The 12,503-nt window shown below is 34.6% G+C and overlaps 1 protein-coding gene across 1 annotated transcript in view; it reads left to right on the forward strand.

Moving 5' to 3' along the window:
* Nucleotides 1-12,503, forward strand: part of LOC135208435 (uncharacterized) — a 265,384-nt gene that overhangs the window by 154,740 nt on the left and 98,141 nt on the right. The window lies entirely within an intron of this gene.

Below are 12,503 nucleotides of genomic sequence, written 5' to 3' on the forward strand. Positions count from 1 at the left end.
CCAATCGAGGCTTTAGACAAATCGCACAGTATAAAAATAAACCTTTCAAGAACTTCGCCGATCTCAAACTCCACACGAAGTGAATATGTTAGTGAGGAAACTCCAGAAATATCCAAGAGGCAGAGTTCCTTTGTCATGAAGGCTCCTGAAAACAAAAATCCGCTTTTAATTTTTTCATCGGGGTAAAGTCAACAAACATGACCTCTTTACAGGATCAAAGCAGTCCATGCAATGTGGGGAAAAAACAAGGCGTGATCCGTCCTCCATCTTACTCGCGACGCGTGGGAGATTTTCCCCCTGACGCATAAGTTATAAATATTACATTCCTAATTTTTAAAGCATGGTAAAATCTACAGCTAAAAAGACCCTTGTTTCACCAACGAAAATTCAAATAAATACGCTATATTTTATCAAAAATAATTTTCTGTGCTGTTTAACATGCAAATGATTTATTTTTTACTTTTTCATTCTAATAAATAAATCAGAAATATCCTATCCTAAAATTAGGACCTGTATCTCTAACTGAACACCAAACGCCTTTTTCAATCCTTTTCGGGCTCTTCCATAGACCTTTCCTAACCCCCTAACAAGAACACCACCACCACCACCACCAACAACAAAGCGAAATTATAACCCGATAAAAGTAAAACATATTCTTTAAAAATGAGACTAAAGAGAGCCTAGATTTATACCACCTGCAAAATAGCAATTGCATCGAAAAGAATTTGCACCTCGTATCATACAGTACATGATACGAATACTTGCAGTATATCTCTGGTAAACAAAGGAAGGTTTCAAGATGTTATGGTAAAAAATAGCAGAGACGAAATATAACGGAGTTAATTAAGTTACACCATTATATAATAATTTGTGCAGACTTGTCTAAACTTTTCAAGAGATAAAGTCAAAATGATCACAGCAGAGAAATTTATATCATCATTTTTGTATCTATATAATAAAAAAAAAACATTCAAAGCGATATCGATATTTGTATACTTGCACTTTTAATGGCTTACAACACTATTAACATATAAATATGCGACTATCAGTGAAAAGGAACCATAAGCAGGTAACAACAACTAAATAAAATATGCATTGGAAGCTACACTAGAAAGAGAGAGAGAGAGAGAGAGAGAGAGAGAGAGAGAGAGAGAGAGAGAGAGAGAGAGAGAGAGATTTTATAGCACCTAAGAGGCATTTTATTCTTCAATTTACTCCAAGTTTTAACACGGTCTACTCTTATCAAAGTCGGCGAGTACATAATTATGCTAATTTTGACTGAGGCCACGTTCCTGGAAAAGAAATAATAAAATATGTCGTGGTGTCCCTCGCAAAAGTCATAAAGAGAGAGAGAGAGAAGCCTGAGTTGCATTCCCCTGCGACGAAAAAGTTCTTTTATTTCTAAATTAAAGGACCTCTTGGGTTCAAGATTAATCAGTACTGAAGAAGTGAAGTCAACGTATTATTATAAGAAAAAATCCGGCAAACTATAACCATACAAAAGTATATATCTTTGGTATTTGTAGAATTGTTTGTTTCCTCGATATTATATATATATATATATATATATATATATATATATATATATATATATTATATATATAAATGTATATTTACACACACAAATACAAATATACACACATATATATATGTGGGTGCTTCTGTATGTATACGAGAGAGAGAGAGAGAGAGAGAGAGAGTATCAAACTAAAAATGTGTAAATAGTTTGGTATACTGTAGAACCGATAGCCAAATGGTTAATTGAAATTTTTGCTTTTGGGAAATTTAAATATTGCAGCAAAACACCAAAAATCAGGAATACCAAACCATTCACATAAAAATGTTGATATGACAGCAATTTCTCTTTGTTCAATCAGCCACAGGTAATGGTGTTGGTAAAACGGTTTCAAAATATATCTACAAGAATTCCTTCATAGGTTTTAAAATTATTAAAAGAATTTGTGAAGTCACTGTCACGTGGTTTATAACCTAATCTACTTCACATATTAGAATCTCTTGACAAGCTGGGGCCGTAAAATTCAAACGTTGTCGAAATTTTATTTAAAAGGCCGCAGACAACGAAATTTCAGGCTCTCATAATCACCTCATATTGGTTACAAAATAATCAAACCTGCTTTCGCCAAGGCATTACGTACACAACTTCATTAGTGCGATCATTACATGACTGAAATGAAAAATGATAATTCCTCAGCAATATTTCGACGTAAGGCACAATAGTTATAATCAGCTTTCAATATAAAATAATTGTTTAAAATGTCATATGATGATGTAGCAATCAATTTAGCATCAAAATAATTTTAAATGAAATTCTGTACTCCGCTTTAATCACTACTGCTTAACATACCCTTCCCAGGCCCCATTCTCTCTCTCTCTCTCTCTCTCTCTCTCTCTCTCTCTCTCTCTCTCTCTCTCTCTCTCTCTCTCTCTCTCTCTCTCTCTCTCTCTCTCTCCTTTCATACCACAAGGGATTGCCAGTCCAGATGGGTCTAAATATAAGAGTATTAAAATTTATGGATCAATATAAACTTGAGACCTGAGTTCCGGTCAAGCTTTGAGAAAAATGTCATTTTCACCCGTATTCCCCCTGCAGGTAAGGTCGATTTAATTATCACAAATAATAACGCCCTGAACAGTCGACCGCTTGCATGACATACAGCTATGTCATGCACAAGGCCCCTGTATGATCTTATAGATAGACATTACATTCATGCTATGCTGTTTTCCGGATATATCTTAATCCTCTCGATTTCTTCATTTAGAAAATACAATATAATGTAAAATATACACGCTTACATATCGTTTACATATACATACACACACACACACACACACACACACACATATATATATATATATATATATGTGTGTGTGTGTGTGTGTGTATGCATGTATGTATGTATTCATGTATGCATGCATGTATATTTCTGGGGGTGCTTACTTTTTATTTCTTTAGTTACAAATTTAGACTTCATGCAAGAGCAGCCACGCGACGATTTCTCTCTCTCTCTCTCTCTCTCTCTCTCTCTCTCTCTCTCTCTCTCTCTCTCTCTCCGTATAGTAAGGTAATTTCTTAGTCCTTGACAGGTATAATGACTTGTCACGACGTGCTTTGCAATTCCGAGGTATTATTTTCGCAACGTGGTTGTCCAAACTGTCTTTAAAGTGGTTTATAAATAGCATGCAGTAACTTGCATATTTTAACTGTCAACAACGGTATTTTAGTCATAATAAAGTGATATATATACGTAGACCCACACACACACACACGTGTTCCTTCGTGCTAAATTGGATATACATACATACTTACATACATATGTACACACACACACACACACACACACACACACACATATATATATATATATATATATAATATATATATATAATAGAACCGTCAACAAACTCTCGCCAGTTACATCAGGAAAAGATAAACGTAAACCATCGATTCACTACTCTAACTCTCCCATTTGGAAAAACGTCCAAAACACAATGAAACAAAAATTTTCTAATACTGTTACTCCGCTGATTCATTGAATCACCCGGTTTGTTATTTGTAGAACTTTGATTACAACACTACCACCATGTCGTTATCGTCTTCCCAGGAACAAGATTCGCGCAAATCTGCGGATAAAAAAAAGGGACGAGCACTTTGGAACCACGATGAGCAAGAAGTTGGAATGATTCTGAGCTTCATTTTCAAATCAACACCAAATCTACCAAAATCCTTCCTTAAAACTACTGGTAATCTGATTGTCAGTCAGCTGCTCCTTTGCTGCGTCGTCATCTGTCATTGCCTGAGAGAGAGAGAGAGAGAGAGGTAAGAAATGCGCCGAAGTTTCTTAGACGTAATCGAGTTTTCTGTACAACGCATAATGTTTTAAAAAACCATCAACTATGGCCTGCAGCTCTCCAGTTGCTCACCAGACGCGGTAGATCATGCCAGATGCATGATCCACGGCTAATTTTAACCTTGAATTAAATAAAAACTACTGAGGCTAGAGGGTTGCAATTTGGTATGTTTGAAGATTGGAGTGTGGATGATCATTTACCAATTTGAAGCCCTCTAGCCACAATAGTTTTTAAGATCTGAGGGCGGGCGGTCAGACAAAGCCGGCACAATATTGTCTTTTATAGAAAACTAAAAAGTGTCTTGATAGCATCCTTTCTGAAGGAAAGGTACACCTGAGGGTAAAATTATCCCTAATTAAGAATCACTGCTGTAAGGCACTGCACCGCGAGAAAAGTTATTTCTGTAAGTGCTGACGCAGACCTATATCCTCTGTGTTGTAATGATTTACTGTATCCTCACCCTAACAAACAAGCGAGTTCGAATCCCACCTGAAAAGTTTTTTCTTGTACTGGTTGCCCGTATTTCCACTGGTAAGCGGATCCAAAAGTGAGAGGAACTCTAGAAATGAAGTATTTGTCAAAATAATAATATAATAATAATAAAAGAAGGATGACTATACAGAATTCCAAACGACTACATAATGAGGCACGTAACCTTCCACGAGAATAGAAATACTATACTGTCAATTACGGAACAGAATATAAACGGGAATCAGTGAGTAACACGCATACGCACATTAACACAAGTACATACATACATACATACAAACTATAAACTACACCTCATACACACACACACACACACACACACACACACACACATATATTATATATATATATATATATATATATATATATATATATATATATATATATATATATATATAAAGACAAATATAACACCGAAGAAAAAAAAGTGAATTATTTGCCTGTTTATTTATGCAACGTTCATCACGTTCCATATCTTCGTGATTCAGTTATAAATACATCCATATATATATATATATATATATATATATATATATATATATATACATATATATATATATATATATATATATATATATATATTATATAGTATATAGTATATATATGAAATCTACGATAAAAAAAAGACCTCATTATGAGACCAGATGGCATTAAGATTTGTAAGGTATGGGCAATATAAAGTCTTAACAACAACTGCTTCTGCCAAAAGGGTCGTCGACGAGTTGAAGAACATTAACTTTTATGGCACTGAAAATAAATATTTTTTTCTTAAAGCAAAAAAATAAAGTTTGAAACAAATATTTTAAGCTACTGGGGAACAGAAATCTACAGATAAAAATGCTATAAATAAAATGTGAAGAAGGAACAGCAATGTTCTCTCATTTGATAAGATTTAAGTTTTTTCAAAGTAAAACTGAAGAAAAAGAGTATAACATCCCTACAGTTTCTTTCCCAAACCGAAAAACGCAAAAGGACAAACATCACTAGACACCGTAGAGGCAAATCGTTACATGGCTGGCTATGAGTAAAACCAGTTAGAAAAGGAGAGAAAAAATAACCGAGACCTTTTCCACGGTGTCGAGGGGACACGATCTGCATATGACAGGGCTTCACTTAATCACCTTTGTCTTGAGGCTGCAATAGAAAACGCTTCTATATGCCTCTCCCATATCATGATGACAAGTCCCTCCCATAAAAGGAAATGTCACTGGATTCCAGGAGCTAAGAAGAAAGTATGGATTTCCTTACAACGAAAACGATGGAGAGAGAGAGAGAGAGAGAGAGAGAGAGAGAGAGAGACCTACATATATTCGGTAAAAGCTCCATATTCTTAATGTAAATCAATAAAGAACTATGGTAATACAATTATCCATAATCTGAGGAAGATATTGTTAACAAAGAAATCCTGTTCTGCAACCCTTCACTGCACTTATTGTAACTTCACAAAACAAAATTAATATTCTAATCTAAATACAACACCACGGCCCCCCTTTTTTACTAATGCTGAGGCATTAATGAGCGCCTGAATAAATTTTTCAAAATTTCAAAGGTACTTCATAAGTTAAGTATATCTTAGTTTTACCAGACCACTGAGCTGATTAACAGCTCTCCTAGGGCTGGCCCGAAGGATTAGATATTTTTACGTGACTAGGAACCAATTGGTTACCTAGCAACGGGACCTACAGCTTATTGTGGAATCCGAACCACATTATATCGGGAAATGAATTTCTATCACCAGAAATAAATTCCTCTGGTTCCGCGTTGGCCGAGCCGAGAATCGAACTTCGGACCACCAGATTGGTAGCCGAGCGCGAAATACACTCGGCCAACGTGGAACTAGGTACTTCATCTATAACTAGTTTGCCAATAATTCTATGAACACATGTAAAGGCTACGATCTGCGATGAAAATGCAGAGCATTTGAGGATTTGCACATGGATCCTACCCACCTACTAACACTTAAGCGAAAATTTTTTTATATCTTATTGACTTTATTAATTAAAAAAAGCTCTTAGATAAGCTAAGCAACCCTCACCACGAAATTCAACATTATTCTAATAACAGGTGTCAATAAACTTCTGACGAGCCACCCTGTGCAAGCAGATGAATATTACAAATCTACGTGCAAATGCACACACCATTCGTAAGCAATTACTGGGCATAAATTACTTAATAAAAGGAATGAACCGACTGACTGCTTTAACCAATAGAATTCGTACGTATTAAAAACAAAGATGATAATGGTAAAAAAAAACAATTATCCAACACACGAGTATCTGCTTAACCTAGTTAGATTCACTTCATAACGCACACAATAAGCAAGAAATACAGTTTCTTGGAGTAAAGACGAGGAATTTGCCACATTCAACAGACCCCAGACATACTTTGGGGACTTCCAAATATACTATAGTTAACAGAGAGGGCTACTTAATGGAATTCGTCCATTACACTATATGATAAGACATACGGTAACTGCAGTATCTATAGGCACTACAAACACAAATTTGCACATTTATTCCTGAAACTTGTGCGTTACGTGTTTAATAAACGTTAACATTACAATTCCCAATATTTACATTTAAATAACAAATCAAACTTTTCTATTTCAAATTTCACAAAATTTAATTAAAAAGTTCAGAAATTTTATGATCATCACATTTAGCATGCTTACGGAACATGGGTAACACAAAAGTAACGATAAAAAACTGTATTGTAACTATGTATCATTCGTTCAAATGTTAACACTTCAGCAGTGCTGGCAAGCAACTGTGCATTTCCAGTTTAAACTCTTGCAAGACCGTCAGCATTCAGCAGCCAAGTTGTGATTTTCATAGAGGATCTATTGTCAATAACCATGCCGAAACAAAAAATGCGTAAATGAATGTTAGGGCAAGATTCAAGTGGAAATGGATAATGCTATCAATTACAAGTGAATAATCTAATGGCCTCTAAAAAAAAATCTTAAACATCTGTAGGTAAGCAACCCAAAACAAGATACCATATACATTTTGTTACACAGCACATCCTGACAACCTATATTAGGTAAATATGAATTCAATCTATTTAATAAAATCAAACGCGATACAGCTGTGAAAAAGTGTCTATCTATGAAGATCTGAAAGTTCAGCGTATTAGTAAAAATAAACTGAGCGAAACACTTCCAAACGGGAGATCAAGATGAGGAAAAAGCAGGCAATCGTAATCCATCGATTTACAAAGGCCGCACGTCTCTTTTTTTGTCATTTCACCTTTCTATATATGTATAACCATAGACATTTGCATCGAAATTTGATAATGCAGTTGTTTAAGATTATTTACTAACACTGTCTTACGACTGACTGACACAACACACACACAATAATAATAATAATAATAATAATAATAATAATAATAATAATAAAAAAAGAAAATAACAAGAAAATCGACCGGTTGCAAAGCAGAGGGACGAAATTAGAGATCCTTGTACAGGTACTGATGCACACGTGTATCGTCACGTTTATTAATTTTCGCATGGAATGTATTTACGAGCATATTACATAAATATATACGGGAAAACTTAGATTCCCCATTACTCAAACATGCTATCCGTAACTATATGTCTAGCCCTGATGCTCCCACGATATATATTTCATGCGATATTCCTCGGTTGTTTTGAGCCTCCATTGGGGTACCTTCCTTTGGATACTTCATAGTAGTACTTAGCATAACCTGGATAGGAACGTGCCATAGGATGATTAATTTAAGGTAGCTTGTCATCGGCAACAATGTTAAGTTACTAAATTGGCATTTTAAAAAAACGTATTACTAAAGAAGTGTTTCTTATATGTGAGCGTTTTCAATTCTAGTCACTCATATCTTGCAGTTCCTTCCCTCTCAAAATTCATGAAAAAAAAACCCTTTGATGTTTTTTCCTCACTTTTAAACGACTTCAACCGGCAAAGACAGACAGGCTACAGAACGGCTTTCTACGGAAATGGCTCCAGGGGTAGGCAAAGGATTTCAGCTACGGAATTACACACGTTTACTACCTGGGTCTTATGGAGTAAACTACCAATACATTTCTCATTCGTTAAACACATTTATATTCTGGATATATCTTTGAAGGCCTTGACAGCAATAATAATAATAATGAACCTTAGGCACTTTTCGTACTCTTACATCTTCAAGGGAACCGTATTACCGAGACCTTTCAAGTTCTTAAGAGAATTTCCCTTAGGGAAAACAGGGTCTTTAATGGTCCCTCTTCAACTAAAATATTCGGAAAAGGAAATGTTGACTTAGGCGTCTTAAAATACATAGGGAGTTATATCTACCTATCCCTTTCTATTCTCCCACAAAATTTTCCAACATTAAAAAAAGGATAAATATGTCACTACTTACGCAAATACCATGGTTTTGATAATATTTTAATGTGAAGCATTAAAGAGAAATATGCATTCAACACTTTAGCAACACATCGACAAGTAAGTCCATTTGTCTGGTCTCAAGGAGCTTATGTATGCACTATCTTTGTATGATGCATACCTCCATTATTCTCCTTACTATCCAAAGTAGTGGTGTTTTATGTCATACGTTCTGCCAGAGTTACTTCACAAAATTGTGTACACGCGCAGAGACACTCACACACACATACGCACACACACACATACACACACACACATATATATATATATATATATATATATATATATATATATATATGAAAATAAATTCTTGTTAAAACAGGATACGTCTCAAGTATAAAAGGCCCATTAAAACGTTCTGGTTTAAAGTATAGGACTACATTTCGGTGGACTGACTTCCACCCTTATTCAGTAGTGAATGACAGAAGTAATTAAGTAGTTGCATAGGCGAAATTTGTAGTGAGAGATACGTCCTTAGGTGATGCCTGGGGTCACCGGTAAGCCCGTTGGTTCTGTTAACTGTCTTAATCTGCTGCATTGTTGCCTTAAGGAAGATATTGTCTATATGATCAGTGTCCCAAGCTCCATTGGAAAGGCTGATCCTACTATCTCGTTGTTTTATCAATGAAGATTCTACCATCTGACATTTGTATCGACAGCTGCTCTTGTATAAAATTTGGGATGAGTTCCAATCTATGGTATGGTTCGTGTTATTTATATGATGGAAAATTGCCAAACTATGTTGTTCCATATCTAAATGCGAGTTTATGTTGAGTTAATCTTTACGAGAGAGATTTACCTGTGAATCCATAGTATGACTTATCACTTCTCCAGGATTATAGAAAAAAATATATAAACTACGAAATATAAATGTTATATATTAAAATCCCATGAAAACAACACTAAAAAAATTACACTCGAGTTAAACGTAAATTCATTTATGTTTACAGCATTCCAGAGACTGTTTAAGAACCATGAAGATAAACTACCATCAGAGCTCTTACCCTGGTGTGATTTCTCTAGCGCAACTTAGATTGGTCAATTTTAGAGGCGGAAGTTCAGCACTAAGATTTCTTAAGCCTGAACCATTTACTTAAACAGGGTCCTTAGCAAAATGTTTATATCAAGGGCTCACAACCAAGGGATGGACCTTTTATAAATACTACTTTTAAAATTATATTAAGAAAAAGTATATTGACACTGTACTGTGTATCTGTAGTTAACAAATAAAAACTTGCAGCTCAGTGAAGGGCAATTGACCACGGATAACTAAGTAACAGCAAAAGTGGAAACGATCATTTGTAAGGTATTCAGAGCCGTAAACACTGACTTCAAAGTTTCAAGGCATTGAAATTTGTGCTACAGAGAGAGAGAGAGAGAGAGAGAGAGAGAGAGAGAGAGAGAGAGAGAGAGAGAGACTGTCGCTCTTAACCCCATGCAGTAGAGTTTTCTTTTAACAAGGAACAGTTGGAAGAGGTATGGCGAGATAAAGCGTTGCCTGGGGTTACCGACACTATATGAATGCAAGCATCAAAGGCTTCTAAACCGTCATTAATTATGTTAAGTAGACACAACCCTTTCACCCTTCCCTAAAACATCCTACAGAGCTGTGCTTCATAAAACCCGTTAATGAATCTAGAAAGCAGCATACCTACGAAGAAATAAATTACGATATGACAACAGAAAAGCAAATCCCGAAGAGGCTCTACCCAGATCTACACAATGACGGGAAAGAGGAAAAAATAGACAAGAAAGACAAAATCTGCAACCTTTTGAAAAGAGGGAATTGCAGATTTGGAGAAAGATGTTTACTACAAACATCCTAAGATATGCCAAAACTATGAAATATATGGTAAATGTGCATACTTAGATGGGATATGGGGATGATTGCAGAGATCTGCATCCAAAAATATGTAAAAACCTAAAAGAAGGAAAAGGATGTAAGTTCGACAAAAAATGCAAATATATGCACCCTGTAGCCATGAATCATAATCAAATAAATAACCAACCAAGTAATAAAATCCAAAATAAGAAAGAAACAAATAAAGAGAGAAATCAAGAATATCAGGTAAAAGAGAAAAGCAAACCACAATGAGATATGCAGAGGTGTCAGCAAAAAATTTCAAAGCATCAGCTCCGAAATTCTACTCAAGAGATAATAACTGTATTTATTATGCAAGAGGATATTGCAGAAACGGAGAAAATTGCAGATTCAGACACAAAATGAATAATTATGATGAAGGAAGATCAAATATTATGGAAAAGTTGGATTTTTTAATGTCAGAATTTCTGGAAATGAAAAAAAGAACAACATACCAGAACAGGAAAGAGACATGGGAAAATCCTTATTACTACCAGTATTAAATGAAGGAGAAAAACGCGCAAACCATCATAGTGATGAATGCGCAGGGTTTAGTTACGAGTAACTCAAAAAGAAAAATAGAGTACTTAGAAGAACTAACCCAAAATGAAAAGAAAATAGATATAATGAATATAAGTGAAACCTGGTATTCCCAAGAGACTGGGAATGATGATCAAATAAAAGGGTTCCAAACTTATAGATCAGATAGAAAAAATAGGAATCAAGGGGGAACCGCAATATATGGGAAAGACAAAAAACAAGGAAAAATATATGAGAAATATAGTAACTCAGAATGTGAACTAATAGCGGTAGAATTTGAATCTGAAAAATTGATGAACATAGTAATATATAGACCTCCTAACTACAAAGAGTTTGACTTAATAATTGAAAAATTGGATGATATATGTAGAAATCACAAGGACTGGACTATTCTCCTATCTGGTGACTTCAACTTTCCTTTCGTAGAATGGAAAGAACGAATAGGAGATTGTGGTTGTACTTATACATATAAAAAAGAGAGTAATAGTAGTGCAGAAGATAAGAGGCAATTTGAAAAGCTATTAGATATGCTACTAGAATACAACATTCAACAAATAAATCACCTGCCAACAAGAAAGGAAAATACTTTAGACCTAGTATTTGTGAACGAGATGAATTATGTTAAAGAAATAATAGTTTATAATGCGAGTATTTCAGACCATAATGTCATAGAATTAACAGTTCATTCCAAAGCAAGTGAAAATAGAGATAAGCAAGAAATGAAAAAGTGGGAAGGATATGGAAAATACAACTTCTACAGTAAAAATATAAAATGGTCAGAAATTAATGAAGAATTTAAACAAAGATTGGGATAACATTTTCGTAAGTGATGACATAAGGGTAAATACGGAGATATTATATAAAATATTGGAGAAAATAGTGGAAAAATATATACCGAAGAAGAAAAGTAAACATCATTCATGCATATCCACCAAGAGACAGAAGGATCTTGTTCCAGAAAATCAGAAAGTGGAAAAAAGGTCTTGCAAAAGAAAAAAATGCATGGAAAGTTATAGAACTAAAAAGTAAGATAGAAAATGCAGAACAAAAGATTATACAATCAAAAGAAAATGAAAAACGGGACTTGGAAGAAAAAACCCTATTAAATATCAAGCAAAAACCCCAAACTATTATACTCATATGCGAAGAAGATGAATAAAAGAAGAATAGAAATAGGCCCTCTGAGAATTGAAGGGAGATTAACGAATGAAAAAAAGGAAATTTGCAACATACTGGCCGAACGATATAAGAGAGAATTCACCCCTAGAATAGATAATGAAGATAATGATATAGAAGTAAGGTGAAAGAACATAGTGAATATTTAGCTGACATAGAAATTA

Source organism: Macrobrachium nipponense, chromosome 35, assembly GCF_015104395.2.
Source record: "Macrobrachium nipponense isolate FS-2020 chromosome 35, ASM1510439v2, whole genome shotgun sequence".
Lineage (NCBI taxonomy): Eukaryota > Metazoa > Arthropoda > Malacostraca > Decapoda > Palaemonidae > Macrobrachium > Macrobrachium nipponense.